Source organism: Denticeps clupeoides, chromosome 18 (assembly GCF_900700375.1).
Source record: "Denticeps clupeoides chromosome 18, fDenClu1.1, whole genome shotgun sequence".
Taxonomy (NCBI): Eukaryota; Metazoa; Chordata; class Actinopteri; order Clupeiformes; family Denticipitidae; genus Denticeps; species Denticeps clupeoides.
Window position 1 is genome coordinate 9620837 of NC_041724.1, and position 13743 is coordinate 9634579.

Sequence of the window (13743 nt, forward strand, 5' to 3'; positions counted from 1 at the left end):
TGTGTGTGTGTGGTAGTAGACAGGCACATTGTTACAGGCTAAAAGAAGCCCGGGTCATGTGTGTTGAGCTTGTGATGAATGAAAAGGATCCTGCCAACTTAATTAGACTGTAACCTCTCAGTAAAAGCCGGCCCGTCACTGGCTGACTGCTGAATAATTGGGCGTTGATTGATGGCGCTTTGTGCGTCTCTTGTGCCGAGGGCTCGGTAAATAATTATTGTGCCTTTGGCCATCTTCTGCTGCATCCACCGACACCCCTGGTGTAGGAATGGGGACTGTTTTTACACCCCAGCTACCCCACCCTTCCATCCCAGGTCACATGACATGGGCGATGAAGGAAAGGGTCCCAGCGGAGGCAGAAAAGCCGAAATGGAGAGGGTCTGGGAGGGCCCCAGTGAAAACAGCAGACTGACAGACTGGCTACAGGTCAGACCAGGACCCCTGTGCAGAGACTAATAGCTCCAGATCTGGAGCCAGACAAGAGCCTGTCCTCCAGTCAGTCATGGGGACTGTGCAGTGTTTTAGTTTTGGGGTGGAAAATCGCTCATGTCAAAATATGTTTGCTTTCTGAAGCAACTAAAAAACAAATTTCTTCAAAGATTCACTAAAGATTGTGTGTGTGTGTAAACAGTAAAATAAATGTGCACACTCTTCTAATGGGGCTTCTTTGTGCACTGTAGGAAAAAACTAATTCTGGGTCATGCAGAATTTGAAAAAAAAAAAAAAAAAAAAAGTTGCAGCTAAGTTTTTGTTTACTACACAAGCTGAGAATTATAATAACGCTGATGATAACAAAAATGATGATTACAATATTTTCAGTCTGTTTGTTTCATAATTCCACTCATCCCCTGCCACCGGGCTTCAGATGTTTGCCCGAGCCTGATATGCAGCCTCTCGCAAATGGAAAAAGAAATTATTATATAAATCTCAGGCACTTGCATTTGTGCTGGTTCAGTGCGGATGGGTAAAGAGAGAGACGGAGAGGGAGGGAGAGGGAGGGAGGCAGCTGTGGCTGGGGGGGTGGGGGGGTGAGGGGTGGGCAGGAAGAGAGGGAGACGAGAGATGGGGGGGAGCCGGAGAGACGGTGGGGGGATTCAGTTTCTATTTTAGAATCAACTGAGAAGAGAAACACTTTGGACAAGAAAAAAAAAAAAAAAAACATCCATTCAGAACAGAGGAGGTTTCCAAATGAGCTAAAAGAAAACATATGGAAACAATGATGAGCGCAGTACCTGGCTGGAAGGATGAAGAATAAGAGAATATTATGACAGATGAAAGTGAAATAATCGGTGCGGTATGCAGTCAAATGCATGAAAGAAGCCTCTTCATGAAGCACACTGAGACTCAGACAGAGCACAAGTGTAATAATAGATATGGGGGCGTACATTGTACACTTCGTTGGAGTTTTTTATTTTATTATCCGGTTTTTAAGACACCGTAAGCAGGCAGCAGCCGCCCAGAGGACTGAAGGAGGCTCTGTAGACTGGATGCCCCTCATCCTGCAGCTGAGGAGAGTTGAAAGCCAAAGTGCACATCTGCCATCTCAGTCAGTGTCAGGGTCGCACTATGTGTGTGTGTGTGTGTGTGTGAGTGTGTATGCGTGTTTGCATTTACATCTAAGCAGAGACCAATATTCCAGGGGACACCCAAATTATTTCTATATTTTTTCCACTTACGTGCCTAAATGCTCCTTGAGGTTAAGTTTGAAGGTACTGTAAGAGTAGGTATTTCTATAGGAAAGACAGACAGTTTTTTACATTCTTCAGAAAATGTCTGATTATATTTGAACTCTACCAGCAGGCTAATCTGATTGAAAAGAAACATAAAAAATATGTTGAGGTTAATCGACACAAATGAGCCATAGACAGTTTCTAACTTCTGAGCAACTTGTGCATCTCAATAAACTGACTTTGTACGTCACAAGATACAAAATCTTCCTTGACAATGTATACGGTTCTAAATTTGCCTAAAAAATGAGCTACTTTAAGGCTTATGTATTGGACTGCTTCAGCAAGAAACAAACTTAAATCGTCTGGTACCGTTGAAATGTTTACAATAAGTTGCTCAGTTTGTCACTGGGCCACAAACTTCTGGGTTTGTCCCGGAATAAGCACTGCATGCGGAGAAATAATTAGAATATATCTGGACTCATCGGAATGCTCTGGATAGCGCGCTGGACGATCTTTTTCTGCCTAAATGTATGTAACGAGGAATGAGGCGGATTTGGCAGGTCTCGACAAATCCAGCTAGACAGACATGAATTTCCAATTACTGCAGCAATTCACAGCAGCACACAGCCTAATAACTACTGACTCAATAAGGCTAGTGGAGAAGTGGAGCTGCAGAAAGACCTGGAACGCTGCACCAGAACCAGGGAATAGTGGGCGTCTCGCTCCTCAACGCTGATATTCCAGAGAGTGCCATCCCGTCGACATCACATCTACGCACGGACTTGGCGAGGCGAAATGAAAACATGAAAGAAAATTATGAATCCGCTGTCAAATGCGATTTTCTGCGTTCGCAAAAGTGCGCAGAATAAACTTATGTTCCGTAAACATCAACTTTTTAAAATCATGAGTGAAGCCACAGCGCAGTACATAGTTGCCGATAGAGGCGAATTACAGCCCAGGTTGTAAGCCCGGATAAACCGGGCGTTGGCAGAGCAAATGAAAATGAGCATTGGGTAACAAAAGACTACGCACACACACACACACACACACACGCGTATGCATACACACTGCACAGCTATTGATAGAGTTATCCAAAGAAACCTTTCAACAATGGTGCTATCATTTCTTTTCTTATGACAAGGCATCATCACGCAGCTTAGCGTGTTTGTGAGCCCCCCACCCTCTTTCCACGGCCCTGTGATTGCTGCATTTCCTCACAATGACGTTATTTTTTTGTCAACTAATTCTTTTTGATGAAAATAAGCCCCCCTCTTAGTCTGTCTCAGTTGCAGCCTCTCTCTTTCTTACTCCTTTTTGTGTTATTATAGGCTTTGTTCTTGTCCATATCTCATCTTCTTTTCTCTGCCATTCCAGCTGTCTCGACTGCGCTGTTCTCACGTTCTTTATATCTTTCTTTCGTTCTGCTACTGTTTCAGCACTACCAACGTTCGGATTTCTTCCCCAGCAAAAAAAAAACAGGCCGCAGCTAAACAGCTGGCTGCATTTGCATGAGAATGCGGTGGTCCTCGCTCTCTGAGAGCCGCGGGCCCTGCAAATAGACGAAAACAAAGTGAAACAGTCACCTGGTTTAATCCGCAGACTTTATTTATTGATGAAAAAAGCAGTTTAGCAGATTTTATATGTGCTTTTCCAACTGGGGAAACTGGGTTTAGTGTATAATTCTCAAACTGAAACCCTCATCATAAGGCTGTGGGATTCGGGATTTAAAAAAAAAAAAACCCGAACACACAGCTCTTCCCATTCTCTCTTTATTTTAGAAGACATGAGACAGCAGCACAGGCTTTGATTACAAGCCCTAATTGGACATCATTCTTATATGCTTCTTAATTACAGTAATTTGGTAGGCACTCTTCTCTTAATCTATGGGATTTGACACAAATCATATAATATTTGTTATGGGGGATTATTTTAGTAATTACAGCACACAAGAGTAAATTCTTTATTTATGGATTTGTTTGTTTAAATTTACAGCTGAGATGTAATGAAACTTTGAAATAGAAATAAATGAATGGATTATGTGTATTTAGCCTTGTTTTCTGCATATAGTAAGTTGTCCATTATACGTGCCATGACATTCTATAACAGTAGAATAGTAAATACAATCAGCCTGTATCGGCTGGGAAGGGAAATATGGATCTGGGGTCTCCCCTGTCCAGAGATTGTGTGCAGCCTGACGGGATGATCCATGGTCCCATTCGCAAATCCCAGTTATTTGTTTACACTTTAGCCATGGGGTGCCACCGTATCCTTTCCATTTATATTCATCAGATTCATTATTGGGATTTACGGAGGGAGAATGCGGCAAATCCCCACCCCGGTATCCAAACACGGCTTTTAAAGCCAAACCTGTTATGGGCTGTTGGGTGAGGTTTACATGAAGTTAGCTTTTCTATTACACATCCTGTATGACAGGGATCCAGCCTTCAACCAAAAAAGGGTAAGCAAGTGGACATTTCTTGCTAGTTTTCACATTTAAATAAAAAATAAAATACATGCATATTCAATGTACATTAAACATGCATTGTTTAGTATCAATGTTTTTCAATGTTTTTTCAATGTTTTCATATAAAATATTGTAGCTGATTGCTTTTTTATGAACAATGAACTTGAACATGGACTATGATTGATCATTATGGTTGTCAGTTGCCAGTTATTTTACTATTATTTAACACAGCTGACTAACTTGCTGTGTCGGTCTGACCCATGACACAAATACAAAATTCATCCCATCCCTTAGTGATGCAAATTGTATTTTGCTTATCATTCCCCATCTGAGACTCTATCCCACACATGTCTCTGCCATGATTTTAAATATGTACAATCACAGGCTTTATTCTTATTAATTAATTGCGATTAATCACCTTTAACCATGATTAATCTTAATGAATCAATTGCAAAATGTGCTTTGTTTGTTCATTTTTTATTGATTTACCCTATTTATTGCATATTTAATAAATAGTGTTAATATACCTAAGATATATACACATGAACAAACACATGCATTGCATATAACCTATGCATTATCTAGTTGATATACCTTATTGATATGTTTTTAATTTGTCTGTCTAATGTTTGTGGAGAGCAACACAGGGCTGGTAATTAAGAAATAATGAAGGAGGCTAAAGGAATGTTTATCAAGCACAGAAGATGCATGTGTAAATGTTAATTTCTGTCAGAATATGTTAATGTATGCACAGACGTCGGTTTCCTCCCTGAGTATTCTGCATGGCAAACCGCTCGCCTACCCCACAGTGTTGCCGAGTTTGGATACTGTCAGTTTGTGAAGCATTTCCATTTTTTGCCGGTTGTTCGGCACACTTTTGATGAGGATGTCTTGCAGACTTTTATCTTTGTGTGTGTGTGTCTCTGTGTGTGTTTGTGTGTGTGCGCGCAGGCAAACTAATTAATATTTTTTTTTCCCTCAACCCCCTTCAGGCAAATATTTGTTTCCTCAGATCTAAATGTGGGCAAGGCTTCTCCTTGGCTCCATATGCTTCGCACTGTCAATCAAGTTCAGCACTGGAATGTTAAAAAAACAACCCTTCCACTCTCCTTTCCTCCATGGGCATCCGTTTCTCCCCAATATGGGAGGGGGCACATCTTCAGGTTGGATAATAAAAAATGGCGCAGAGGCAGCCTTATTCTAGCACGTTTTATGTAACAATGTTGAATTGGCAAATTTTCATTTTCTTCTTCGTTTGCCTTCTACAGGTTGATCCGTTTCTTCCATTATCACTCGGTGTGAAAGAAGCCAAATTGCATCTCAATTTTTCGACAAAGAGCTGCCAATTTGCAATTATGCAGAATTACCAAACAACTTTGGCAGCACTTTGGGCTCCACAGCTGAGCAAAGATGTCCTGTGGCAGATTCCCACGCGCTTCTCTGAAACGTATCACTCTCTTCACCTGCTGTTACACCGGAAGAGGTTGCCACCACCCCTCCCATGATGCTTCTCTCCTGATCTCAAGCAGTAGGTGGGGATTGGTTTACCGCTGTAAGTGTAGATATTTTAAATCCGTCCGTGTTTTTAAGGGGGAAAGTCGGACAGCGAACGCTACGACCACCAATCAACGGAGACTGGCAGCAATTAAGGGAAATGACCATATGTCCGCTTAAGCCTCTCGAGCTGGAGAGGTTTTGGCTTCTATCGTTGGACAACACTGACGAATCCTGCAATATGCGGAGTCTGATGCACAAACACACGCAGAACACACCAGGGTGTGCAGAGATTTTGTGCACAGCCCCCCCTGTCCTCTTGTTCCCGCGACTTTGCGTGCTGTGCTGCTGACCGTGGCGCAAACCCACCCGATTCAGACGACAGCTGGCACTGTGGAGGGTGCAGGCGCAGAGACAAGACCAGCTCTCATGGATTAGGTCCAGAGCATGTCACTCAGGTGCAGAAACTTTTTAATGGGGGGGGGTTTGAGCAAAAGAGCCGTCCCTACGACTTAACAAGCAGCTACAAATCGCCCGTTCTTAAGCTGCGCCAAGTACCGGGATTCCGCCCCCCCTCTCATCTGAATACACTTTCTAAATCCCCTCTGTGACTTATGTTTCTATCAGTTCTTTCTTTCCTCCTTTCTCTCAGTCTAATTTATGCCAATTTTGTTCACCCCTGAATATATGTGTGTGTATCTGTGTGTGTGTGTGTGTGTGAGAGAGAGATGAGCACATGTGAGCACATGTGTGTAACTGATCCAGTCTTTGTAAGGTTAATTAAAGGCAAGAGTTGCAGCTGCTGGAAACATAATCTGCCTTCGGTGGGGCTTCTGCACGCCGTTTAATTACGACTTGTAAGTCATTTCGGGAAATATAAATGCGCACAAGTCGGACCCCCTCCACCTGATCTCACCCCCCCAACACCAGCCCACCCCATGCCATCGTCGGCTGAGACCTGATTAGGCCTGGGTTGGGAAGTGAGGGTTTGGGTGGGGGGGTACAGCCTTTAACAAGCCGAGGAGGGCGGGTTACGGGATTTCGTGGGTTCGAGGCCCAGAAAGGGGGGGTGGCCTCGTTCCGCAAGTTCTCTTTTATGTGCTCTTATCGGCGGTAACATATAGACAGGCCGTCAGTCTCCTAATCACTGCGACAGCTTGGCCTCCTCGTGTCCTCCGCTCCCCTCTGGGGGATTTGGCCCCCTGCTTACAAGGTTCAGGTAATCTGGTGTATGAATAGAAGGGGGGAAAGGTCTTTTTTTGGGGTTGGGGTTGTATTTGCTTGGCTTTGCTGTATTCCGTTCCTCACTCTTGCTCTCGTTCTCAGTAGCCGGCAGTAGCGTTCTGGTGATCCCACTGAACCCCATATGGCCGTGCAGCTCTGGGGCACAAAGCCTCTTGTCTGAGCAGGCCGGGTGTCTGGAGTGGGAGCGATTTTTCAGATTAACATCAGACAGTTTTTTTTTTCAGGCAAAACCACCCCCCCACCACCACACCACCAAAAAAAATCAGTTTCACCGAGACCACCGAGCTGCTCCGTGTTCAGAAATTAAAAGGGCCTGTTGACATTTGTCCCCCATGAACATGATGATATTCCTAAATAAAGCAGAATAAAAAGGTAAACAAAGCCCCACCCTCGGCCTCGAAGGTAGTCGGCCTGTTTTCCATCTTTTCATTGGGAAATCTCAGGCCCTGCCTCTAAAATGTGCAAATGGCTTCCCCTCGATTAATGAGCTGGAAACGGTGTGGTTCTGCATCACAAATGAGGTTGATTCACATCACAGCTACCGGAGACAAGGGTGGAAAAAATAGCTCTTTTAAAAAAAAGGGGGAAAAGGGAAAAAGTGCAAATGGATCGAGCGTGTCACAATCCGGGGCACATAATGGCGATTTGTGTACCATAAGTATCACAACAGTGCAACTTTTTCAGCAAAGCGCTGTGTTTCGGAACAGGAGAAGTCATTTTCATAGTAAAATAAATGTGAGGCGCTATTAGTGTGGGTGGCGTCAACCTAACAGAAAAATGACTCAATTCATTACATTTGCAATTTTACATTTGTCACAGTCGCCCCCCCCCCCCATCACCAAAGAGACAACTATGCTATTTAAGTGCAAATTATATTAGGTCTCTTTCCTAAGCACACCACAGCTGATGTATGTACTTAAGGTATTCCAGCGGCAATCGTGTCGTGGTAATTACTCCACAGTGAAAATCAGGGCCCACAGAACAACTCCATCTGCACCAGTGCTGCCCAAGAGGGAGCATAATGAAGCCGGAGCAGTGCTGACTTCAGAGCCGCCCGAGCCAGCGCAAACTGCCTCTGACTACAGAGTGTAGGACCCACGGCAATTGAATGTGCCCATCAGAGTTGAAAAAAATGGAAATGACCTGAAAGCTTTAGTTTGAAAACAAGAATTCTTACAAGAGTTAAGATGACCAAATTAAAAGTGTTGAGTAATGTCGTGTGACATCTTTGAAATGTTTAGGCATTGGACAAAACTTCTCAAGTGCATGTAGTTCAATTGCATGCCGGATGGCAAAATAGGATTCCAAGTATTTCACACATTTTTGGTTTAAATGTGTTAATTTGTTTGTAATTAAAAAAACAATATACATTATAGATGATTACCCTGGTAGCCCTGTGAACTGCTGCTTTTTATGTATATGTTTAATAGTTTACACATGGATTTAAGAGACCATTTTATTCAAAGAGATACACAGAAAAAAGACAGTGGGACACTTGCATGGAATTTTAATAAGAGTGTGCATAGTAAGCGTGTCAGGAATTTTGAAGCAGAGACACTTACGGAAGAGGCAAGTGTAATTATATATAATAATAAAGAAGCTCCCTTATTTGAAAATTACCACCAGGGTACTACTAAAGAGCAGTAACTGTGTTTACAGTGTTTGCTCATATTTTTAAGGCTTAAATGTGTGTTTGTTGTAATGGTACATTAGATCAACTGCTCGATGGGAGGCACAGCATGACTCCTGTGAGGTGCTGAGAGTTCAGCTGATGATTTGTCAGCGGCTGGGCAGGCAGCACAGTGAAATGCAGGAAGTGGAGAGATTGACTGACTACGTCTGAGTTAATTTACGCTCAAGTACAAACACCATAAAACTGGATTAACTTCCGGGGGCTTTTAGTGCCAAACCTAAATGGCTTGTTGCACCATTCACACTTTTATGCTCAAAAAAGAGCTGCTCACCACTTTCAGTCAAGAAATCGGTTGTATTTCACACGTATTTCTCATTCTGAGAGAGCAACTAAATTTATGTTGCAATATCAATTAAAAAAACACACGCAATGTGTCAAAATATCAATAGTTACATTAGAGTAAATATAAATTTAATATAGAGGAGCTTTCATTCAATGCATAAGATTAGGATAAAACGTACTGAAACTCCACATTTGTACAGTCCTTTGTTTAATACAGCAGAGTGCTGGTTTTATGTGAGCAGATTTTGAAATTTGCCCTTTTTTCCAATCCTCCTCTACCGAACAGTGAGTAACTGTACTAACCCATCACAGGCATCCCGACATTACCACAGGCCCACTTGGCATAATTACTGTCAGCCCAAATAATGCCCTGCATTTGTTTACAGGATCCCAGACTTATTATCTTGCAGCCACAACACTTTTGTTAATACCCCTGAAGAGCCATTTACAGTCAGACAGAGTTAATTTCCTCATCTTTAACTTAGGTGATTTCTTCACATGGCCAATTCTTTATCACAATTGCCAGCGCTCCCCTTTCCTTTGTAATTCTGTAACAAATGAAGATATTCCTGTCGCTGACTGCTGAAACACAGGGGAATTAGAGGTTAATTAATGACATGCGACGAGGCCTATTTCACTTCACTTTAGTATGAACATCTCTTAAATAATATTTTCTATGCACATCCATGTATGTGTGTTTGCATCTTCATATAATGTATATTTCAATAGATATTAAATGTATAAAGAAAGGGCAACACATTCACCGATTTTTACACATCAATTATTCAATGACTTAAAGAAATCATGAAATAATGTTTGGTTGTGTGTGACAGTAGCCTGCAGTACCCTCTTCTTCCAAACTCTTTATCTGAAAGCTCTACTCCTTTAAACAATGCTGTTTAGGGTTTCCATGGTGAAGCAAAATTCCTGAATGGCACTGTTTCAGTGGGTATGTAACACCAAAATTGGATCTTTCACCACTGAAGGCAAGAGAACATTAGTGAGGTGGAATGCAAAGCCATTGTACTAGAAACCTCACTGTTTTGGCGGTATGATGGCTTTTCGGTGTTGGACCAATAGGGCCCTCTAGTGGTAGACCAGAGGTCATAAAGGCAGCCGGTTCACGGGAGGCATATTATTATGGCATATTGCATACTCCAGAATGTTATGAAGAATGATCAGATGAAATACAAAGTCCCTCTTTGCCATGAACAGGAACTTAATTCCATTTCACACACAACTGCATTTCAGCCCTGCCACAAAAGGACCTGCTGAGATAATTTCATTAGTTAAAAAAGAAAGCAATAAGGATGGTTAGTTATCATGTCTTTGTTTTTATAAGAACATCAAACTAAATAAAAGACGCTTGCTCAGGAATGGCAGCAGGCGGGTGTGAGGGCATCTGCACACACAGTGAGGTGAAGACTTTTGGAGGATGGCCTGGTCAAGAAGGGCAGCAAAGCAGCCACATCTCCCCAAGTAAAACATCAAGGACAGACTGATATTCCTCAAAAAGAACAGGGATTGCTGAGTACTGGCGTAAAGTCATTTTCTCTGATGAAGTCCCTTTCCAATTGTTTGGGGCATCTGCAAAAATTATTATCTGGAGAAGAAAAGGTGGGCGCTACCATCAGTCCTGTCTTGTGCCAACAGTAAAGCTTCCTGAGACCATTCATGTGTGGGACTGCTTCTCATCCAAGGGAGTTTGCTCACTCACAATTTTCCTAAGAACACAGCCATGAATAAAGAATGGTACCAAAACCTCCTGCGACAGGAACTTCTCCCAACCATCCAAGAACAGTTTGGTGAAGAACGATGCCTTTTCCAGCATGATGGAGCATCATGCCATAAGGTCAAAGTGACAGCTCAGTGGCTCGGGGAACAAAACATTGAAATTTTGGGTCCATGGCCACGAAACTCCCCTAAGTGCAGTGCTAGGCGGTAAGCGTGGGGCTTGTTTACTAAAGTGAAAGTCAAGGAAGAATCTGGAAGAGCTGTATACTGTGTCTGGAAGATGCAACAATCAGCAAAAACGCTGGTGATTGTTTGGAAGACCCTTTTTGTTGGTGTGTAACAATTTCTGTCACGCAGAACACCGTCTTCAATGGTGTTTCAATAAACAGAGCGTAAAAATGGGAGGAGTCAGATGATTGAAAGATCTCACACACCCTGCCGGAGCAAGAGCAAGCTCCATAGTTAGCATTTACATTTACATTATTTATCAGACGCCCTTATCCAGAGCAACTTACAATCAGTAGTTAAAGGGACAGTCACCCCCTGGAGCAACTTAGGGTTAAGTGTCTTGCTCAGGGACACAATGGTTGTAAGTGGGGTTTGAACCTGGGTCTTCTGGTTCATAGGCAAGTTGTGTTACCCACTAGGCTACTACCACCCTGTGCTTATCATAGTATCACATCTAAGATACTACGATCCAATAATTCAACAGTTAGCTGGTCTGAAAAATAGTCTAGCATACACTAGCGTAAATGCTGTGGATCATTGCTCATTCTCAGAGAGAAGGTTATGCATCTTTAGACAACATAGGATTCTCTTTTTCTCCTGCTAAATAAGAGGTCATAGACAGAAAAAAAAAATCAGCTTTTTTTTTTTATTTAGACATGACAGTCATCCGCGATGTGGCCATTCTGGGTGATGGGGGAAAACTCCGTCTGTATGTCTGTTTAGCTGAAGAGGTGAAGATTACTGCACCTGTCACTGCACTGACAGCCTTCATCACACCGCCTCTGGGTACCCCTGGCGCAGACACCGATGGTCAAGCGCACAGCGCCGGCGGCAAACACTTCGCTTTGACGTCTGGCGGGTCTCGAGGTTGCGAGGGGAGCCGAGCTGTCAGCGGCGAATGCCGCGGCTAAGCTAGCCTCCAGCGCGCTGCCACACTGATCCAATTATAAAAGGCCCTCTGCCTGGCTGCTTTCAAACTATTCTCTTTCAAAATCAATTTCGCCAACTGGCCCCAAGCCGTGGAAGAGGGCGTCCAATTATGCACACAAACAAATGAGACACCCCCCAAACAATTTACAGTGGGTTCCCTTTCGCCAATCCAGTTGCCGTTACGCTGGGACCGCTCTGATGTTGCACCTAGCCTAACCCAAACGATACCATTATTCCTCTCACTGGCTGGACGTCCTTCATTACGCCGTCCTTTTCCCACAATTAGCGGACGCCACAAAATTACAATTTCAAAACCGGGCCTTCTACAGTCAGAGAGGTGGCGCGACCCCCGCGGGCACCTCGCCTTTCCCGCCATTTGCACGGATACGGGTGACCACGCGCTAACCGCTTTAACGGATCAGAGGACGAGTGTGTTTACTGCGCACGGGCGTCGCGTGAGTGCGCATACGTATAGGCCGCGCGCCGCGCTGAGTGCCTATTAGAAGAGGCTCTTCAGTTAGCTATTAGCATGCCTTTCATCCGCTTCCTGACAAGGGGGGGGGGGGGGGGGGGGGATTGAACACTTGGCACTTTGAAGAAAACAGGGTTTGCTGTGTTTTTTGTTTTTTTTTTTAATGGGGAGATAAAAGATGATTTTCTGAAAACTAAATCCAGCTTGCTTTAACACATACCCCATTCAGCAGGAAGGTTGCCGTTATTTAATACCGTAATGAAATAGTTTCTATTTCTGCAATTGCATGTGTGTATGGCAAAATCTTCTTTTACGTGCTAAAGTAAAAAAAATTAAATAAAAGAAGGAACAAGACGTGATTTCACAGAATTGGCATCTGGTATCAAATGAATAGTTGGTTGCTTCTTGCCTTTTGAGGCCTGCTGATTTCCCCACTCGTGTGGAGTTTTCACACGAGAGTCCACAGAATCGGAGCTGACAGGAGGTCAGCCAGTGCAATGATCAAAGAGCAACTGCTGGAATGTGTGAGAACGAAGTGCTTAATGAAGTATCACGATGATATAAAGGGTGTTCCGTATTCTGGGCGCTGCTCCACTTGTGAGGCGTAAATATTCATTCTTTCTCTCTTTATGCCCGCCGGAATTTAGATTCCAGTTTGGATAAAAATGGCACTTAATTGGCTACAATCTACTGTGCCGGGTTTCCAGGGGAGGAGAAAAACTGATTTTGTCATTTGATGACTGGCAGATTACGAATCAGCACTTTATGTTTACATGCTTTCTGTCATAAAGCATCAACAAATTGTTAACAATTTTGATAGCCGTGATGTTTTGATTATTCCACAAGTACGTTTCCTAGTTTGGCAATAAAGCACAGAATTGCTGACATTTTTGCAGATTTATTAACAAAGAAAAACTGAAATGTCGCATGGTCTTAAGTATTCAGACCCTTTGCTCAGTATTTAATAGAAATTCCCTTGTGATCTAATACAGCCAAGAATGTTTCTTGGAAAGATGCAACAAGTTTTTCACACATGGATTTTGGGATCCTCTGCCATTCCTCCTTGCAGATCCTCCCCAGTTCTGTCATGTCAGATGGTATACGTTGGTGGACAGCCATTTGTAGGTCTCTCCAGAAATTATTAATTGGGTTTAAGTCAGGGCTCTGGCTGGACCATTCAAGAACAGTCAGGGAGTTGTTGTGAAGCCACTCGTTCATTATTTTAGCTGTGTGCTTATGGTCATTGTCTTGTTGGAAGGTAAACCTTCAGCCCAGTCTGAGGTCCTGAGCACTCTGGAGAAGGATATCCCTGTACAGGGCCGATTGCAACCAGTCGTCCTGTCCCTGCAGCATCAAAACACCCCCACAGCATGATGCTGCCACCACCATGCTTCACTGTTGGGACTCTGTTGTATTGTATTCTGGGCATCCCAAACGTCTTTCATTTAAGAAATATGGAGGCCACTGTGCTCTTAGGAACCTTAAAGGGAGCACAATGTTTTGTAACCTTGGCCAGATCTGTGCCTTGCCA